Below are 22,708 nucleotides of genomic sequence, written 5' to 3' on the forward strand. Positions count from 1 at the left end.
AATTGGGGTAATAAAACTTTTTTACTTACGACTTATGACAAAGTGTTTTTACTGAAATTGTGAGAAATGAAAAGAAACTTCTCACGCCCGTTATTTAATTAGATGCTTTTCTCTATTATACTAAAATGAGGTCGCCATTCGCGTTTATTTGTTTGTGCGCTTAGTTCTTCTAAACTGCGCAACGGATTTTGATTTTCAGGGTTTGATCTTTCATTTAGAGAATTTCTTCAGGAAGGTTTAAATATATAATACATGCATATTATATTTATAGAAAGTAGAGAAAAGTTGAGCAAACTCCGGGTACACGTCAGCCGGTTTGTTAAATATTCCACATATTAAATATTTTTTATTTACATTGTTTATATTCTTTATAATATCTTAAAAATCATCACTTTTTTCTTAATTTTTTTTAATCCTTTCATTTTAGTTTGAAAAGCAGCCTGATACAAGACTCGAACATAGAAAAGGCACTTTTGTCTAAAGATTGAATAATAAAATCTACACGCCACCTAAAATATATTTTTTTAACATCAAAAGTTATGAATAATACATAGATACCAATTACTTATAATTTTAAAGTAGATTTAAGTATAGATTTTTTAGATATTGTTATTTTTTCGGGTCTGGCTGACTTCTGTAGCTCTGCAAATATGCAACACTCTGATCTTGCTACGTGAAATATGCAATCTGCAGAAAATAGCCAGACATACCAAACATACTAAATATATACAAGCGCTGTGAACGTTTTCTGCTGAAAGTAATGTCATTGTAAGAATGTTAGGTATATTGCTGAAGTCGACCAGTTGACTGTGGCTGTTTTCTGGTAAATATATTTTGAGAAATATCCACATTTAAAGTGTTTTGAGTGCCGTGGGCGCTTTCTGCACATTTTATTAAGTTAAAAGTTATTTTTCGCGATCAACAAATATTTTGGAAGGCGATTACTATAAATTTTATATGAAAGCGGCCTAGATGGTTTTAGTAGAACAGAGAATGACAGGAATATCTTATTTTTGCCAAAATTATGGACTATCTGCTTTCTACATAATTACGTTCAAAAGTTCGTCCTTTTGGTAGTATAGTCAATAACCATTTATTTGCTCACTAAAGCAATATTAAATTTTAGTTATTATTCTCTTAAGTACAATTCCAAAATATTATTTTTTTGTAATAGTAACCATCTAAATGAAATCTTGAGTACGAAAATAATAATCGGGTCAAGCAATTATTTTTCATACGTGGGTCCTGATATAGTTTCCATATGGGGATCGGTATGAAAAAAAACATCGTGTAATATTCCCATTAGGTTCTTTCCGCTCCGCCACGAATTTAACCAAAATGATTTCTGAAAGCCTATCGCACGCATAGACCCTTCTCTAAATTCTACCCACTACAAAATCAGGACTCCATTCCCGACATTGTTGTTTATATCCCACTGTACGGACAAGTTGACTGGAAACTGCCATTGCACGGGCTTTACTTATTTAGCAGCACATCTGGTTCAATCAGAGAAAGAGGGTTGAAAAAGCTCCCAGTTTGTTTGCGTTATCCCAGATGGAGTCTGTGCGGATTGGGATACGCTATATCTCTTATTCATGCTGGCACCAAAATAAACTCTTAGGCTTGCACGGCTAGGTTTTCTGGATTTTTAGGAAGCTTGAATGTAGCTGTAACCGGGACTATTTGATATTCTGACAGTTTTTCGGAGTTAAAACGTTTAATTTTGTGTCGTAAGTACAAAACCTGTTTATACTTTTTTTAACCTTTATATTTTTTATTATTTATTGAGTTATTTTATACAACATTTTAATATAAACAAGATAATATTTAATTTTGTAACTTTGAATATTTTTACAATAAACATAACACTTCTTTTTAAATATATTCATTCTTCCTCCTTTCTTCAGACTTTCAGGCGTTCCATCACACATCTTTAGTCCTTTGTACAATAGGCAGTTCTGTGATTTTGATTTCTTCATATGTGGCAATCTAATTCTATTAACATTTCTGGTTTCGTAATTATGAACATCTCTATTAAAAACAATTTCATCCTTAAAATATTTTGGCATTTGGTTTTTCATGACTTTTTGCACAAAAATTAACATATTAAATAACAGTCTCTTTTTTATTGGAAATTCTAGAAGAAATATACAGAAATGATTTGAGATTTCCACGGCCAACAGTATTGTAGTGATTTATTTTTGGGGTATTATACCGTGTTGCGATACCTCCTTTTTAGCCAACGTTTCGGACAGCATTACAGTGTCCATCATCAGGACAGATGTATAAATATATGTATATATTTTTTTCATTTTCTAGATTCTTATTTTCCAAGAAGTTGTGGATCATTTAAATTTATTCAATTTAAAGTTTCTGTTCTTTATACAAATAGAATGGCGTCATTGCGCCTCATAATTTTTACCTCATCCGGATGTTTAAAATTTTACATGGCTATTATAGATTTAGAGGCCTTGTATTGTGGGAAAGCGTGTGCTTTTGTATGTAGATGCAATACCGTGTTGTCCAATCCAATCCTCTAAGAGATGATTTTAAAATAGTTTTCTGCGTTTAGTTTTGGTGTAGCCGTCAATTACCAGATGCCAAAAACTATTGAGCTTAGCGCCGCGTCGTCTTTAATAATATTAACGAGATTTTTTATGATTTTCAATCGCGTCCGTAATTAGGCGTGCTCTATGTGTTTTGGGTCTTCCCAGATTAATTAATTAAATTGCCGATTTGTCAGGGTGGCCGAGTTTACATGCTTGAAAGTGTTCTGGTATCCCTGAAACGTCGGCTAAAGAAGGAGGTTGCGCAACACGGCATAATACCCCAAAAATAAATCACAATACATATAAACAGTACATATTTTATAAGACCAGAACTCACTTTCCGAGTGTTTTGCTGCTTTAGACTTCACACAAATAAAATTTTGTTTTGTAGTTAAAATTAAATGTATCGATCATAAAAAAAATATGTCTTGTTAAATGTATTATAGGATTTTCCTATTTCATACAGCTTTCTTGAAAATGCATGTAAATGACGCGTATGTAAATAAATGCGGAGTAAATAAAATTCAAAGTAAGTACTAAAAAATATTCATCTATATTGTGCGATATGTTAATATTGAACTTGTGTTTAGTTAGTACATTAATCCCAAGGTACCTGCTTTTAAATTAGTTTTGTAAGAATTAATTAATTTTAGTCGAATTTGATAGAACCTTTATTGTCATCTAAGGAGGTTATTTTGGAAGGTAATTTTAATTTGTTTTAGTTATCAGGAGGTTTTATGCTAATCTTAGTTTTGGTTTTATATCGATGTTGTGAGTGTACTAACAGTTCTAGTTCGCATAACTTAAATTATTTATATAAATAAAAATGTAAATGTTCGATCGTTCAAAATTCACCAATTGCTTTGAAATATTGACACAACGTCGCATTCTTATACGCGTGTGTTTTAAATAGGTACCTATATTATATATTCGTAGATGTCGCCTGTGACATGTAAAAACTTGCTTTTTTTAAAAAACAGCGCCATCTGTTGGATGATTTTATTGAATTATTTCTCTATCTGCACAGACAGATTGAGCTACATTAACTCGTGATGGGGTACAGCTAGTTATAAATAAAATATCAGTATTTCCCTAACCACAAATAAAATATAATATCTAACAATAGATACGTAAGTAACCTTTACCTCAAACGTTGGATTTTTGTTTTACAAATTCTTGCGGCAATGCCGGGTATTTTGGTTCTGTTTACTACCTACTCACCTACGTTTTTATAGAACAACAGGTTTATATTAAATTTGCGCACATACAGGGTGTATCGGCATGTACCCGACAAACTTTAACCAGCTATTCCTTAGCACATTTGGAGTAAAAAATGTTATGGATTGTTATTGATATTATAACTGGATTGATAGGTTTCTTGTTAAACTTTTAGTAAAAGAGCAATTTATTATCACGATGTCGGAGCACGTATTCATGAAAATCATATTATTTTCGCATTTCGACATTATACAGGATGTATCGGCACGTACCCGACAAACTTTAAGCAGTTATTCCTTAGCACATTTGGAGTAAAAAATTTTATGGGCACTTTGCTGTCCGGTAACATTTTTTTTAATAAAAAATTTATTATTCATATTTTCACCACATGTCACCAATGTTTTATCCTTTGTCAAAGTTTGAAAACCCGTCTGGCAATATTTTGTTCGAGTTTCGTTGAATAATGTACGTACGTACCTACGTTGGCGCGCTTTTACAATCACAACGAAATGGCACGGCACCATTCGTCTCATTTTTAACTATTATTATTTAGTGTGTACGAAAGAGCGAGGACACTTTTTGACACACTTGCTAATAACAGCTGTTGAACACGAGAAACAATTCCAATGACAGTGACGGAGTGTGAATTTTTTATATTTTTTTTTGTTTTTAATTGAAAAACAATGTTACCGGACAGCAAAGTGCCCATAACATTTTTTACTCCAAATGTGCTAAGGAATAGCTGGTTAAAGTTTGTCGGGTACGTGCCGATACACCCTGTATAGTCAAAAGTCATCATTTTTATTTCATTAATAATTTTTGGATTTCGGTTTGAAATTCATTAATGTATTGTATTTAGTCAGGAATTCGATTAATTGTGAATTATTTCTCTCTAATGATCTTTTCCACATAAATTATGACTACATAAAGCCTGTGACAGACCACGCTATAAGCGAGCTATATTTGCGTGGCCAAGCAATGATGTGTATAGCGTAATGTGTCGCGTGCCTAATTCTTTTTCAAAACCTTTACTGCATAGTGGTCCAAATATTTGACTTTGTGGTAACGTGTACTTTATATTTTTTATTAGTTTAATGATTCAAATTGATTAGGTAATTTTATTGCATCAAATTATTTATCTTTGACATTCGTTGCGCTAATCTCTATGCTAATAATATAATTGTTACTATTGTTTTTCTCTCGTGTTAAATTGCCGTGAAAAATACACTGATTTGAATATCTTGTTTAATGTGAATAAATTAACGTGGGTACACCCATCAATAGCGTTTATATTTTCCTTCGCGCACATAAATGTATCCATAATGAACCGTGCCATCGATAAAAAATATTGTTTATTTAATTACACATTTACATTGCTGTGTGTTTTGTCATCACTTCTAATTTATTCGAAAAACACAGTCACTTTTATAGTTTAATAATTGTTGTAAAAATAATTTTGAATATGAAACCACCTAGTTAGTGGTAGTTAAAACATCACAATATTAAAAAAAAAAAAAATTGCTCGACATCTTTGCAAATCTTAAATTGACAACATTTTTTTTTTTTTTTTTTTTTTATTAATATCAATAGCAAAATTTGTTCATTATGTAGGTTTAAAGTATAATATAAGTATATTTTTTGTATTTTTTTCACAGTCCTCCTCACTAGGGTTTCCTGTTCTGAGGCGGCCTGTAGTTTTTCTTAATTTTTTGTATTTAGTTTTGAATTGTCTTTACATTGTCTTCATAATGTTTGTAAGTTGATTGTTACTTTGATCTCTAAGCCATGTTTTGACTTTTGTTTTAAATATACTCATTTCGTTTATTTTTTTGGTTTCATTTGGTAGAGCATTGAACAATTTTATAGCATGGAATTTATTATTTCTCTGTCCAAAGGATGTGTTTAAACTGGGAGTAATCAGGATATTTTCGCTTTTTGCCCTGGTTGTGTATTTATGTTGGGCAGTGTTTATGTTTTATGTTTATTATTATAAACTAACTTTCGCAAATGAAGGTATTTCCTTTTAAATTTACAAAAATAGTACAAAATATGTATAGCTACATTATATTTTTTTAAATTGTGTACTGAATTTATAATACTCAATGTTGTTTTAAAATGCTTCATCAAAGCAATTATAATGTAATAAAAATGAGAGTTCTTTCCTTAAAATGTTTGTTCGCGAAAAAACACACTGATAAAAAATATTGCTAATTTATAATGAATTTTTCGACGTTCATTTTCGGGTTCTATGAATGTCCTATTCAAGTTCTGTTATTATATCTCTGTAGGCTAGTTACTTGACAGAACTTAAATAATAACAGAACTTGAAAATAAACTTCTTAAATAAAATTCTCTGAAACAACCCGTCCTTAGAATTTCTTTAAATAATTCGTTATCCGGTTAAAACGGGATTGCGGGCAGTTAACGAATGAATTGATAGGTTTCCTGATAAACTTTTAGTAAAATATCAATGATTTGTCACTATGTCGGAATATGTGTTCGTCTCCATCGTCGACGGCCTCCGTGATCGAGGGTTGAGGCTTTCGACTAACAAGCCTGAGGTCACAGGTTTGAATCCCGGAGTGCGCAAGTAAATTTTATTTGTTTAATTTGTGTTATTTGACAATACACTAATTAAAAATAATATATAGTATATTTGCGGCACCTTCCAGAGTGGAAGATACTTTCAATATCGCCCTGGTGTAATACCACCATTCAGAATTGAAACGTTGCTTGAATTGTCTTTGGCCTTGTTTGGTGACCAGATCTGAATAGCCAGGTACTGCCTCACCTTCCTCTTGCCCATTTCCTTCCCCTCCACATTTCATTCAGCCTCACAACATACCCTAATTGGGGATGCCATAGTATCACAGGCTCCAGACGGTTTGGAACAGCAGCAGGGACTCCATATATAGGGTTTTCCAATAAGAGGTGTTATTTTGAATAGCTCGCTATTTCGGTAGATGTTACTTTTGAAGCTGTCATTTTTTGACATTTGACAAGTAGAAACCACGCCATTTATAAAAATGGAACGATACAAGCTTCAACAACGCATTGAAATTATTAAAATTCACTTGAGTGAATCAAATGCAAATCATCTTGAGTGATGAGGCCCATTTCCACCTCGGTGGCTTCGTCAACAAGCAAAATTGTCGCATCTAGGGCTCGGAAAACCCAAGAGTTATTTTTGAAAAGTATCTCTATCCTCAACGTATGACTGTTTGGTGCGGTTTATGGTCATTGGACCTTATGTTTTCGAAAATGAGGCTGGATCAACAGTTACGGTGAATGTATTGCGCTATCGAGAGATGATTAATTTTTTTTATGGCCGGAATTGGATGGTATTGATCTGGACAACATTTACTTTCAACAAGACACACAAGCAACGAAACCATTGATCTTTAACGATTGAATATCAACATAACACCTCTTATTGGAAAACCCTTTATATAATTATGACAAACGTAGGTACATGATCTCGTGTTCCGCTTTTATTACAAATTTACTAATAGTTTATCAGGAAGCGACTTGCAGTCTCGTGTTTAACCGGATTACCAATAATTTTAAGAGATTTTTAATTAAATAGCATTCTTTGTGTGTCCTCAAAATGAAGTTAATCCATTTATGTAAAATAAATTAACTGGTGCTTTCAAATCTGCTTTATTCGTGTGTAAATCAATACGTCTCTGTATGTACTATGTGCCTACTTGTTGTCTTAAAATCGCTAAAAACATCAAAGCGTCCATGACCTTTCTCCAGGCAGTCATAAAATGTACAAAGTTTTGGCCTAATCACGGGTTATTGGCTTTTTGCAAATCGATTAGTTTATCCACAAGTTAATGTTATTTTTAGTGATAATGTGATAAATGATGATTAATGTTATTTTTAGGTGATGAAGTGCAATATAAGTTTAGGAGGTAGGGTACCATAAAGTTGCTATTGAGCACCTAATGAAACTTTGAGAAATAGTCCCATAAAATTGTATGGTGCTTGCAAAACTCTAAACCGCGAAAGTGCGCAATATAATATATTTAAAAAAATCTTTTAACTAGCTTCATAATAAATTTACAACAGATTACCTGGACGATTATATACATGTATAATTAAAACATATTTTTTTAAAGCAAGTACCTTCTTAGTGTGAACACATAAAATATACTATACAGGAACAACTTTTAACGGTTACAACTAGAAAAACACACAGGGAAAGTTAGTTGCAAGGTGATATTGTTAATTCTGAATTTGAAATATGAGATCGGCAAATATTTATTTATTTTATCTATTTATTTATTTATTTATTTATATATAATTTATACATTTATTTATAACAATTACAGGTAATAAATAAATTATTATAGCAAATAAATAATTGAAAAAAACTTTTTTTTCTTTGTGGAAAGGTAAAAGGATATTTAAAGTCTCCTTAAATAATCATGGATATTTTAATTTTTTATTTTATTTATATAATTTGTACATTTATTTATAACAATTACAAGTAATATAGCCTAAGACGTTATAATTGTACCAATTATGCAGTGTATATGCAATGCCAAAAATCTCGCAAATGCGCTATAGGACACAAAAAATAAATCTAATTTTTTATCTACCGCATTCAAAAAGCACGTAGCTCTCCCCACAGGTGAGTTCATTAATAAATTAGTGCGGCTTGCTCTACTATATAGAAGATTGTGATGACGTCCTCGAGAGTGAGACTCTGGTACAAAGAAATTTAATTGGGCCAGTATATCATTATTAGATAAGTGACCGTTTATTAGTTGGAAAAAATATTTAAGCAAAGCAATACCTCTACGTGTCTCTAGGGAGTGGTAATTGGTCATGCCTAATATATAAATCGATGGGTAAAGCCAAGGGTAACGTCCATAGAGCCGCGAAAATAAAAACCTTAAAAAAATTTTATGGACTCTTTCAATGCGTAAAGTGTATGTTAATTCATGTGGAGCCCAGATGATCGAGTTTGATTCAAGTACACTTAGGACTAGTGTGTTATATAATAACGTCAGTGTTTTTGTGTTACGAAACGGATATGAGTTTCTAATTACGAAGCCGAGAAGCCTGTATCCTCTGCTTATTAAATCATCGATGTGTTGGTGAAAAGTTAGTTTGCTGTCGTAAATAACTCCTAGATCTTTGATTTGGTTTAGGTGTTGGAGAATAATTTCATTGATTGTATATTCAAATACATGCGGTTTCTTTGATCTTGTATACGAGACGATATTGCACTTGGGTGTACTGAAGTTCAAGCCATTTATTTTGGCCCAGTTTGAGACGCAGTCAATGTCACGTTGAAGGAGAATACAGTCAAGATGGTTTTTTATTGAGCGATATAGTTTCAAGTCATCTGCAAATAGTAAATACAGCGAATGTGTGATGACTGAACCAATATCGTTGATAAAAATCAGAAACAGAAGTGGTCCAAGGATAGACCCCTGAGGAACTCCAGAAAAAACTATGAATTCCAAAGAACTGGAACCCTTATAATAAACAAACTGTCTACGATTTCGAAAATATGAAGCAAAAAAACAGAGTAGTCTTTTGGAAAAACCAAATGAAGCTAGCTTATTTAGAAAAATGTCGATGTCAACCTTGTCGAATGCTTTTTCCAGGTCGAAATAAGCAACATCCACCTGTCCCCGATTGTCGAGAGTTTGTGATAAGAAATCTGAGATACATAAGAGGTTTGATGTTACTGACATCTGGGGTCTAAAACCATATTGACGGTCATCCAGAATGATATGACTTTAAATAAATAATGTCCCAATGGTCGAGTGGTTTAAGACGCCTCTTCCGGTAAGACGATAGATCCTGGGTTCTTTTCCTAGTAGTGACCGTTATATTTTAGTTTTCTGTGTCTTGGTCTGTTTAATGTTTCTTTTAGATTTTTAGTATCATCTTCTTCTTCTTCAATGATATATTACACTAATGGGTATATTTTTCAAAATAAGTTAAACAAAAAGTTGTTCCTCAATATGTATCCAAAGTATCCCATATAAACAAAAATCGGATATGCTAATCCGAGACACTATCTAGGTTAAAAACCAATTTCATTAGAACCTTTGTGATCATTTAAAAAGGTAGTTGCCAAAAATATGGGAAAAATTTTGTTGCGAGGTGATATTGTTAATTCTGAATTTGAAACATGAGATCGACAAATATGGCTTGTAATAAATAGGTCCCAATTGCCGAGTGTTTTAAGACGCTTGTCGTGGTAAGACGAGAAATCATGGGTTCGATTCCTAGTTGTGATCGTTATCTTTCTATTTTTCTGTGTCTTGTTCTGTTTCATTTTTCGTTTAGATTCATTAGTATTATCTTCTTCTTCAATGACATAAAATATAACTGTTGTGTACTCGATCGACTACCGGATAAAATTATCCTAAGGCGTTTTCTTTCTTTATTATCATTTGGGCGTAACACAACTGTTACGACTGTTCGGCGTAGGTTGATTTATGTGACATTCTCTGACATCCAACTTCATATAAATAATTTAAAAACATGTTACCGTTTTATAAATCTATTTTACAAACAAGAAAACTTCTTCAATAAGTTTATTTATGTAGGTGCCTTGAGGGTGTTACGAGACTTTACCGTGACAGTTCTTTAAAAGTTATCAAATTCATGATGCTTTTCCAGATTCTGTCTTGGTTTTGTCTAGGTTAATAACATGGAACTCTTGTTTTTTAATAATTGTTGAAAAACGATCGTATTTCTATGCAAATTACGCCTATTTCGCAATGGACCAACCGCATTAGGTTATCAACCGCAAAAAATAATCACAATTCCGTGAACGCAGCATGCAAATAATTCATAACCTAATCAATTTCTTAGAAATCGTTTACATTAAGCCCCCCGCATACCCAATTTCTACCGATTTATAACAAGTTTCTCGTAAACTTTTTAAGTTTTCAAGGTTTAAAAAAATGTTATTTTTTAAGATAATATCCTATACATTTGTTGTGCCGAAACGTTTATTGAAAAAAATTGTTAAGTAAGCTCCGAAAATGATTTAACGTTTTATTCAGCTATTTAATATATTATAGGCAAAGGAGTAAATCAGGCCTCCAAAAAGTTGGGCGTCTTGTACGGGGCTAGGAGATTCTTCAACAGTGACCAGCTGCTGACTCTGTACAAGTCTCAATTCGGCCCAACTATTGAATTTGGGAGCCACCTTTGCGCTGGTGCCCCAAAATACTTAATAAACCTGTTGAATCTGTGCAAAGGAGAGCGATCTGTCTGATTGACAATCCGTTGTTAACAGATCGATTGCCTTCTCTAATGCATAGACGCAATGTAGGCATGCTGTGTCTGTTCTATAGGTATTTAAATGGAGCCTGCTCCAAGGAGCTAGCAGCATTGATTCCTGATGCACCGGTGCACGTTCGGTTGACGTTGGCTTCATGAGAACGGGCCGTTTTTACGACTCATTTTTGTGTAAGTCGTATGTGGAACGAGCTACCGGCATCTGTTTTTCCTCCCTCCTATAATCCGAGCCTCTTCAAGGCCCGCATTAACAAATCCCTCCCTACAGCCCCTACCTTATTCCGCCTCACAACGCCGCCCAACTGGGTGGTGACATAGTTCCCCTGTCTGTACACTGCACAGGCAAGGACACTCTTGTGAAGTGTCACATAAAAATAAAAAAAAATAAAAAATAAAATAGGCGTGAAAATTTTCAAAGTGTATCGTTAAATGCAATTGAAGAATTCGTTGAGAGATTTTGCTGTATTTTAAACGAGTCGTGTTTTATTAAATATTTTCACCATTTTCATTTAATTATTATGTTTTTTTAATATTAGCGCGCTCCTTCTAAAATTCATATTTACATATCTCCCTTTCAAAGAATCTTTGAACGCCCACTACGGGGCTTTAAGACGAGACAATAACCTAAAATAAAGCCAGAATCTTAACGACGTAAGTGAAGCAGCCGTGCACAAAAATATGCGACTCGCGGCTCTGGTGTATTGGACAGACCTGCGGTTGAATTTACCCTATCAAATCTCTAAAATAAAGTGGAAATCTTAACGATAGATGAAGTCGTGTAAAAACAATATTCGACGCGCGGCCCGGCGTAATGGACTCACCTTCGGTCGACTTTGCCATAGCAGGCCTAGAAAATCGATCTTTCGGTGGGGTTTATTTTAATTATTTCTGATGTACGTATTTCTAAAATATCAAATGTTTCTAGAGGGATCAGTCAGGAAGTTACTATATCATCGCCTAAAAAAAATCTGGTGCTTAACACCAATTTTATAATTGAAAAACGTTTTATACATTTTTCAAACCGTTTAATAGTTTCAATAATTACTAATAAAATATTTGAATAGTAAGGTCCTGTTTTTATTAATCTTAAATATAAATAACTGACATACGTATGGATCCCTCTAGAAACTTTTGTGATTTTAGTAATACGTTCATCAGAAATAATTAAAATTTGAGCGTCGATAAATAAATGCTGTTTTTTTAATTTAGTCGGCATTTTCATACCCACTGAATTAAAATAATCATAATTTTGAGTACGTTGATTAACTTTCAAGTTACACGTGCGTTTCTATTGTTTATGTTAGCTTCTCCTGTTTAATTACAAAAAATGCTTTCTTTTAACTTTTACTTGATTAAAAATTACATACGAATGCATGATAATTAGCTTTGTGTATTCATCACGCTAGTAATAGTTTGATGGCCACCTCGAGAATTTTTGCATATTATGCCATTTACCTTTCTAATTTAACGATAATAATCATTTTTCCTCTGTGATGCAATAACTATGATTCAGATGCATCGTAACCGCTGGTTGTGTTGTGTGAACCTTTAAGGTTTTCGTAATCGCCTTCTTTATTGTCATCATTGGCCCTACAATCCTTGCAAATTCTTGTCCTCCAGGATACACCTGAACTTCCTCTCGTCCCCTGCTGTTTCCTTCATAATCTTTATGCCCAGGAAGCATTTTTGTCGTCCACAGCTATATAAACAGAACTGATATACATAGACAACAATGCTTAGATGGATGTCTATGTGGAGGCCAACAATGCTTCCTGAGTTTAGATGGCTATCTATGTGGAGGCCAACAATGCTTCCTGAGTTTAGATGGCTATCTATGTGGAGGCCAACAATGCTTCCTGAGTTTAGATGGCTATCTATGTGGAGGCCAACAATGCTTCCTGAGTTTAGATGGCTATCTATGTGGAGACCAACAATGCAGCCATCTAAGCCCAGGAAGCATTGTTGAACTCCACACAGACATCCATCTTAGTTTATCCTTCGCCCTTCTATAAATACATTTTCTTAATAAAAAAAAAACAAACATACCCGTGTTACGAATAACCTGACAAATCTTTTCCTCTTTAGTAACCGCTTATGTAAAATTTTCTTCCTTTTGCAGCTGTCCCAGTTTTACAGTTCGTGTTTGTGACATTTTTACGACTGTTTAAAATGTTGTGTTACTCGTATTTTAGGTAAGGTTAGGATAGATTTCCAGTTTTACAAATTGTGTTATTTCCATTTTGACAACTCTTTCACCGGTTTGATAAGTTAAAATTTCTACCCTTGTCTGGCAGGCAGTTTTTTCATTTATGGCTCCAAAATCTTCATCTCAAAAATACCTAATACCCTCTCGCAAGGACCCTGCATACTGAACTGTAACTTACCACTGTTCTGAAATGTATTGATAAGAATTGGAAGATGAGTTTCTATATTTTTAAACACAAATAACAATCCTTGAAACCGTCTACTTTACATTACAGATACACGAAGAAAAATTATTATTGCGAATATTTATTAATTATATTAAGAATATCTTTAAATTATTGGTAATCCGGTTAAAAATGAAAGGCCTTAACGAATGAATTGACAGGTCTCCTGATAAACTTTTAGTACATTACCAATATATTTTCACGATCTCGGATGTCGATGTTCACGAAAATCCGAATATTTTCACATTTCATTTTGATATATTATCAAGATGTCGGAACACGCGTATTTGGCTTATGTAATGGATAAGATGTTACTAGAAAACCTGTTAATTCATTCGTAAGGCCTGCACCACGTTTTTAACCGGTTTACCAATAATTTGAAGACATACTTTATACATGAAATTGAAAAACTATGCAAACACTACTTTTAATTAATAATAATCTATATGTTTCAAAGTCAATGGCTTCTTTATCAAGATTTTATCAAAAAACACGAATTTAAAAATAGACAAATAAGTACACACAAAAAAAATATATTATAATGAGAGGTGATTAATTAGTTTTTATCATAAAAAAAACTTAAGGCGAAGCTTAATGCTAAATCACTATTTTAGATTAATCTTTATAACGAATTGGTTTACATCATGAATATCAAAAAATATGCTTTATGTTTTCCTATCGCTTCGCTTGAGTAGAATACAAATAAAATAATAAATTACTTAATAAAAATATAATATCTAAAATTAAATCAAACTCCCGCCACCTCAGAACAGGCTCAGCCTAGTGAGGTGGATTATACCAAAAAAAATGTATGTTAATTTATTGGTTAATAAATAAAAATAAAAAAATAAATAAATGTAAACTACTAAAAAAAATATTTTTCCAATAGAAATGTATGAACGCGTAAAGGAAACAACTTTTTAAAAATGCAGTATTATAGCTAAGATTATCTGTGACAGTTTCGCTTAATTAACTTTTTTGCTTTCTTATAAAATTATTTACAAAATAAATAAAAACCAGTTTTGTGCTTGAAATTTAACGATTCCTGACTCCGTTTGTCAAGCAATTTTATGCCTATTACCTACAATATAAGGTATACCAAAAATGGTGACCGAATAAATCCTCACAATGATAATTCATCAAATCTTTAAAAAGTTATATAAAGTCATGGAAAGTGATGAAACAAAAACTTTATTAACTGAGTTAAGTAGGTTAGATTAAGTTTTTTTAAAAAAATCGATCGTTTCTAATGACTTGATATCACTTTTTAAAAGTGTGTTGAATTGTCACTGTGTTTAGTTATCATGGAACCACCAAAAATATACACATTTTTGGCTTGTAGCTTCCTCTTAATAAATTAACAACTCTCACTTTTCTACGGTATTGGAGGTGACTGTTTTTAAATGGACTCTCTATATTTTTAAGAAAAATAACTATCCCTCATTCCATCTACTGTATGTTACAGATAGGTGGATGTGGGTAGTGAATCTTTATCGTTTTTAAAAGTGGGTCACGTTTCAGAAAAGTTCACGAATCCCGCGTAGTAGATTTTCCCTCGGAACATTAGCATAAAACTTTGATGTTGTATCGAACATCAAAGTGCGCTACTTTTCTTATTTACCCATAGCTTCGTGCGAACTAGATCTGATACCTGGTGACTGATATTTCTTATTATTTGTTTATTCAATTCGCGTATCAGTTCACTAAACTTCCACGATGTCATGTAGCGGTTTTAAAACGATGACAGCGGGAAAGCGTCGATTTAATTCTGCAAATACACAATCACTACCTACTTAAAACAACTGAATCGTTAATTTCAATTGGCACATTGTTTGTTGTTTCAAAATACATGCAAACTTAATTATTTAAAACACGTAAATTCTCAAGTTCGTGTTTTATAGGTCCCATTGTTGTTTCATTTTGTTGGTATCCTATTTTTTTTAAATGTAGGTAATTTTAACAGCCTTAGGAACTAACTTCGCTTTATATTTAAAAACTTTATTGTTAAGGCTCCGTTGTAAGTGTTTCAAAAGAGGAAGAAGATAGTTGGAGTTTAAAGGAATAGGAAAGATACGTAAGTACGAGTGATAAGGGAAGGCGAAAATATAAAAAAGATTGTAATTAATAGGCGTAAGCGCCTGCTGTGAAAATATTTAATAAAGTACGACCTATTTCAAATAGAGCAGAATTAGCATTTAAAGAAACACTATGAATATCATATATTGGAAAGTGTGTTATGTCATATCGGTAGAAATTCAGAATGCGGGGTCTTGGTATTTAAATTTTTTTTTTGAGGGGTGTCATATTTTTCCTTAAAACAGTTATAACCCTTTTTAAGGGATGTTATATTTTTCCTACACAATACATAGTCATTACTTTGTTTTGTAATTTTTTTCCTTAATACGCAGTTACTACCATGTTTTGCGGGGTGTGATAACTTTCCATGTCAACAATATTCGAAAGCAAATATTTTTGCTGGCTTATGGTAATTTAATCAAGTGTCCTTTTCAAGAGTCTTATCTTTAAGTAGTTAATTTGCCATCTAACAATCTCTCTTACTTCAAGCAATAGACCCCTTGTTTTTGCCAGAACCATAACCAACATAGCGCTCCACCATCCCCTCATCATTGTGACCTCCGACCCTCCCTTATTTCTTACCGTTCGCTGGTTTACCCGTTTGAACTTTAAAATACATCAGTTTAAAAAAAAAATAATAACATCTCAATTATCGACGCACGACGAATCATTCCCGCAGGTCATGAAATAATTTCTGGAATCAAATAGCATTGTATCACATTTACTATTAACAGCTACGATACTCGTATAGGAATAACCGTTTATTTTACGAATGGTTTGAGATACAACTAATAGCCAAACAGATGTCATTGACATCTTTTGAAACTCAGAGGACGCAGACTTGTTGAAAATTGACCCTTCGCTACTTCAATTCAATTCATTAACTCGCATCCTGCTGTCCAAAAATGTCAACTTATCAATATTGATATCAACACGGTCGCAGCGTGACAATACGATGGTCCATTTTGGAGGCTTATGTGATCCACAGTCTATCTACATATCTTCTTCTTTTCTTCTTTCTATCTCTATTATATGAAAAGGAAGTCGCTATCCGCGTCTGTCTATTTTGTGCGCTTAGTTTTTCTAAACTACGCAATGGATTTTGGTTTTCACTATAATTTAGAGAATTTCTTCGAGAAGGTTTATAAATATAATACATGCATACTATATTTATAGAAAGGAGAGAAAAGTTGAGCAACGCGGGTATACGTCAGCTAGAACTTATTGAATCGAAAACTCCTTTAATCGTTCGACCCCGATATCGATTCAGATAGTACTTTTGCCTTCTTACTTATAAAGATTCCCTAATACGCCGCTGCAGCGCTGGTATAGCTATACGGTGAGGAGGGCCGTATACTACTCAGGTTAAAATATTTATAGATTTTTTTAGACTGGCACCACTCTGTTCCAATCCTCAAAAACACTGGGTCATTTTTGCATTTCGCGTTTAGTTGCTAACTTAACGTTTCTTCAAATGAAATTTGCGCTGTCATTGACCTGGTTTGTTATGCTTTTGATTATGCGTTTCGTGTTTGATTTGGTAAATCATTATTTCGATTTAAAATTTTTCTCTGAAAGTGCTGCCAATGGGTACCTATTATTACTTTTTACAAATCAAACAAAGTCCGCGGTCTCCGCCTTAATACCATAGTAATACGTCCCTAATCCTAACGGTCGGACGGTTTATAAATCTGTCAGCCACTAATACTTGCGATATTATCAACACGTAGATTAATATCTGATCAAATATTTTTTTACAAAATTCTGAATAACGGCCTGGACTCTCCTGAACTCGTAAATTATTTAAGAATTCACATACCTACAAGGCCAACCAGACAAAACCATTTTTTTCATTTGCCCGCGTGCAGAACCAACCTTAGAAAAAATTCTCCAATCCCTCGTATATGCGCGCATTATAACACGCAATTTAACAATATCGATATTCTTAATAATACTCTTGTGAAATACCGAAACGAAGTCAAGCGTACGACCACAAATGTTAATTAAATTAATGCACAGTTATAGAAAAGGTACAACATGAGCATCTCCTGTCCCCATCCCATCTTCCTCTGCCTCTTGCCCTTTCCTATTCCTTATTCCTTCTAATATATTTATATGATTTTTTTTCTTTTTTGTTAATTTCATTTTCAGTTCATGGTTATAACCAATAACAATTTTGTATTATATCATATTAACCAACATTAGCATAAGAAACTATTTTGGCTTACCTCATATTTGACCTCTTGTATAACTCATCCTGCATAAAATTGCTGTTTGTTTCTTACAATAAATAAATATTACGGTGATTATGTGTAACGTTTTTGAAAACCCGTTCTTATCCCTCCGTATTATGTATTATGAGTAAGACGGTTTATATATATTTTATTTTATTTTATTGATATATGATTTAGAGAGCACATGTGGTTTTTTGTGATATTTCACCCTCCATGTTAGGGATAACCCTGTGTTATGGCGGGTGAATTTTACATTTTGCGGACATAGAATCTATACATTACTATAATATAAAATATAGAAATAAGAAAATGATGTATAGCTAGTTTGGGTTGCAAGAAGAGGATGGAGAAGTTAGAGAATTATAAGAAGATGAAAATTTTGAGAATTTGTTAGTGAATAGATCACACCAATTAATTATGTACATACTATACAGCTAAGTTAGGGAATAAGGATCTATAAATATTCAGTTCAGTAAAACTATTCCTACGCTCCTTGACTGCAAGAATGTTGGCAGCTTTTTTTCTGTAGGCGATACGATTGAACAATCTATGGTGACTCAGTCTTTGATAGTACCTACCCAATATTCATGAAACAATCCCGCAGCAATCTCACGACGCCGACGGGGGTGGCGGCGTAGTCCTCCATGTTGAACTGCGTTATTGGAATTTGATCAAACACGGGAGAACATAAAGTTTGGCTGACATAAAAGATATTTAAATATTGCTTTCTTAAAATCTATGGTTTATTAATATTTAATCGATTATTTAGAAATTTTTGACAGATTCAAATTGAAAACATTCAAAGAAAAACATGAATGCAAAAATGTTTTGTAATTTTTATTATTAAGAATTCTGGATAGCTTTGCTAAGCTCGTGCACCAGTTACAACAGACGTTTTTACTGTCAGTCACCTGTTTTTGCTGGAAAGCCAACTGCTCTGAACCCATATTTCATTTCACACACAATGATGGCGCTAGTTGAATAGTGGCGCATGTGAATACACCATTCTCTCAACTCCCACAGGCGTGTTGAGAATACCAACCGTTCTCGAAGGCGAGAAATAAAAGAAAATAGCGTGGTTGCCGATGAAACTTTTCAGTTTCGTACAATAATTATTATCCACAAACTTATATTTAAATCTATTGTTTACGTTTATGATTATACTCTGCGTTGATTCAAATGAAACATCCGTTTTTTTTTTAAATTTCCATCTTTTTTAAAACGTTAACACTCTGCGGTAATACTCAACAATAATTCTTCCCAATTTAATCCGAATTGGTTGGAAGAAATTATCACCGGGAAAAGCTCGTCCTTATAAAACCATGAATATTTATTTATGAATTAACTAAGACTTCGATTCACAGCCAGACACAAATTGTAAGGGGTGATGTAAGTAGTATTTTTAATGACCAAAATTATCAGCGAAATCAATATTTTCCATTTATTAATATCAAAAATATGTTCTGGATAAATTGAAGGTTTTCATATAATTTCAGAATAGAATAAAAACATATTTTTAAATTATATTATCAAAAATAAAAGCTTGCCAAATAATGAATCTACTTTTTAATTAGAAAATTATGATCGCATATAAGAAACAACTTAACAAAATGTTTTATGGCTAATAGTATTTGTAACAGTATTTCTTGATTGACTTTTTTATAAAATTACTCACTGTACCCCGCCACGCATTGCTGTGGTTCAGACTGTTTGCGCAGATAGAGAAAAAGAAGCGCGTTTTACTTTTACTTTAAAAAATAGCTAATAGTTTTTCAAAAAAGTATGTTTTTACCTGTCACAGATGACATCTATATAATATAGGTATATAAAAACAAAAATATGTCAAAAAATTTCATAGCAATCGTTGAAGAACTTTCGGAGATTCAAGATTTTTAACAAACGAACATTAACTTTTTTTTATTGAAGGAAGCAAACACTTTGTGGTGTGACATTATATATTAAATGAAAAAATACACTTTGTAAAGCACCAATTTTATTATGATTTAATATTAACAGCTCAACTAGTTGATTTAATAAGCCCTGACGAAGCTTGAGCTAAGCGAAACCTGGTTGGCTGTTAATATTAATTCATAATAAAAGTGGTGTCTTACAAAGTGTATTTTTCATTTTTTCATTTAATATTAACATTTTTATTTATAGAGAAGGTAAATTTGCAAAATATTTAAAAACCGCTTGCGCTATGCGATTTTTATGTGTATTATCTTTCGGTAGGCGACATACTCGTATGTACGACCATACGCAATATGGCTTCGCCTATTTCAGCATATTATTCACCATACACTCACTACCAATGGGAATGTATTGCGAGCGATATCCTGTAATAGGCCAAGCCACGAAATTATAGCGCGCTTATAGCGTGGTCTGTCACAGGCATTATTCACGGTGATATAAGGGTGCGTATAAACAGGACAAAATAAGGCGAGTCTAACCGCGAATTATGTGAAATAAACGAAGCAACTGCAAGTGCCATTTACGGTTGCTTTGTTCCTTTTCCATAATTCGTGGTTCAACTCCCGCTGTTTTTTCCTGTGTATATGCAGCATAAGACACGCTAAGAATGGACATAATTTTGTCTTGTGTATTCCTCATAGAAACATTAAAACCACTCCAGAAATAAGCGTCTAAAGCCTTCGTGTACATAAATTCGGTACATTTAAATACACCCACCACCACAATAAGTATCAAATACTACAATACAATATTTATGTACATACGACTATATAGTGATTATTTGTATATTGTTTTTTCGTCTTTCTGTCTTGTTATTTTATTTTGCAAGATGGTGTTAAAATTAGACACCTGTGGGCATAATAAATAATCAATGTCATGAGATTGATACAGATCGGTTACTAGTGAATGCGATTTGGTTTTAAGTTTTAACCGAAACAATGATAATAATGTAATGAATGGTAATGTAATGTAATCTAATGGTATCATTAGTTGGGGATCCACATACAAAACTAACCTTACTCCAATAGAAGTTGTACAAAGGTTAATAATTAAAATAATATTACGAAAACCTTCCGATTACCCAACGGATCGATTATTCGAAGAATTTCAAGTGCCTTCATTTAAAGATCTTTATACTAAAAATGCATTAATTCAAATCATAAAAGAAAAAGACAAGTATCAATTTCTAACTGAAAACCGTACTAGACTTAAATATATTTTTCCATGCCCAAAATTAAACACTTCCTTTGCACAAAATTATTACACTTACCGGGCAAGAATTTTTTTCAATCGACTACCTGAAGAAATTAGAAACACTAATGATAACATCCAAATAATAAACACTGTGAAAAAATATTTTAAAGACAAACTTACAAAAAATAAAAATGTTTCCAATTGAATTAATCTTAAGAATAACTCACTTCAAATAAGTTTAAAATCATTTAATTTTTATTACTTACTACTACTGTAATAAAACAATGTACACTCCTCTTCCAGCCACAAGCTAATGCTTCTATGGAAGAGGGGTCCTGAAATATTGATCATATATTGTAACAAATAAACAAAAATGTACTTATATAATAAATAAAAAAAATTTAAAAAAATGATTAATGAGGAGTAATCTCAGTTAATTATTAATAAATTTCTTGTTTAACTCGCTCTATCGTTGCAAGTCCATCACAGACCTATGTACCCCGGGAAGGGAATGACAATGATTGAAGACTGGAGAGATGTGATGAAGTTGTAGAGAAATTATTTGCCGATGAGATTATCAGTCATGAGTCATAAGCTCATAAGCTTACAAGATATATTTGTATGTTCATAGAGTTTGAAACACTGGAATTTATTGATAATCGATATTGATTAACGTTAATTATTTTAAATTCCCTCGATAGAAAAAATCGCAAAGTAAACTCCGAAAATTATTAAAAACACGTTTTTTTCTGTTATTTGTTATAGGCATGAACAAAATCACCGTGTATCTTTAAATGCAACTAAACCTTTTTTGCTCTGGTTTAAACGAGTTGTGTTTTATTAAATATTTTCACCATTTTCCCTTAACTGTTATCGATTTTTAATATTAGCGAGCTGCCTCTAATATTCGTATTTACATATCTGCCTTTCAAACCACCTTTGAACGCTTACTAGGGGGCCTTAAGCTTATTTATTTATTCGATAGCTTTTAAAAATTATTATTTAATGCACAACAGACAGAAGGTTAACACAAACAAAAAAATAAAATAAATAACAACCGTTCAATAACGGTGTACAACAACATGTAAACATAAAATAATAACCCACTTACTATTTTTTTTTTCACATGAGATAAAAATATATTACATTTCATATCAGACATCACTTTTTTTTTGTTTACCCAATTTATAGAGAAATATTCTCGGGTCAAACTGGGGAGCTAGTCTATGTGCTTATATATATAGATAATAATATATATAGTTACAAAAATAAAAAAAGAATATTTTCAAAACTACTGTAAAATACTACAAAATATTGTACAATAAGAAAATTACATATAATTATAGAAACAGAATATCAACAAAAATCAACGAAAAATCAACAAAAATATAAGCAACAATATAAGCAACAGAAATAAGCAACAGAAACGTGTTTTAAATTTTACATAGATGATATAAATAACTGATGAATACGACACATTTTATTTCGCTAATTATGTAAACAAAAAGAAAAACAAGAGACAAGAATGTTTGACTTATTTGTACCTGTACCTAGTTACTATTACATGTTGACGTATTTGTTCATCTCCGCATGGTTACTCAAGACGGCAGCCAAACACAATTTCGTCTTTGCTCTATCGATTCCGCAAACTTTAGCGTATTTCAATATTAAACTTATTCCGCAATATATATTCAACATATGCCCGCAATATATATTCAACATATGCCCGCAATCGCAAAAACCATATTATTTCATAAGG

General features: G+C 32.4%; 1 protein-coding gene across 1 annotated transcript in view; it reads left to right on the forward strand.

Moving 5' to 3' along the window:
* The window catches only part of Pgant2 (polypeptide N-acetylgalactosaminyltransferase 2), a 230,077-nt gene that overhangs the window by 2,592 nt on the left and 204,777 nt on the right, over positions 1 to 22,708 (forward strand). The gene's annotated exons all lie outside the window — the stretch shown is intronic.

This window comes from Hesperophylax consimilis, chromosome 9 (assembly GCF_061612785.1).
Source record: "Hesperophylax consimilis isolate HC1 chromosome 9, BYU_Hcon_1.0, whole genome shotgun sequence".
NCBI lineage: Eukaryota > Metazoa > Arthropoda > Insecta > Trichoptera > Limnephilidae > Hesperophylax > Hesperophylax consimilis.